The following is a 440-nucleotide window of genomic DNA, read 5'->3' as shown; positions in this document are numbered from 1 at the left end:
ACTGAAAGTCTGTCATCGATGTGCTAGATGGACTTGTAATGCACAATGTCATTATTTAGGACGTGAAGATAAAATACAATTCATTAAGGATGACCTGAGTAAGGAGTCTTTAGATAATCTTCTATTAACTCTTGAGATGCATCCTAGTGGAGATGTGCATTGTGCAATTCATGATTTATGGCCCCATTTTCATAAAAAAAACATGATCGACTTAGTCTTGAGAATCTAATTAAAAAAGATCCTGTTTGCCAGTTTTTAAGAAAACTGGATGAGAAGCCTATCTCCAATCCATAGAGGGTATTTAAGCCGTTCTTGGACGTAAAACCAGGGGAAGATGTAAGCCACAATCATAACTACCTGTATATACACATGTTTTTTCAACAAACAAATAAATAAAGAGAGTGTGTGTGTGTGACTCTAGCTGGCCTACATATAGGTGG

The sequence above is a fragment of the Populus euphratica genome, unplaced genomic scaffold (assembly GCF_000495115.2).
Source record: "Populus euphratica unplaced genomic scaffold, PopEup_1.0 scaffold42.1, whole genome shotgun sequence".
NCBI lineage: Eukaryota > Viridiplantae > Streptophyta > Magnoliopsida > Malpighiales > Salicaceae > Populus > Populus euphratica.
This window is presented reverse-complemented; position numbering follows the sequence as displayed.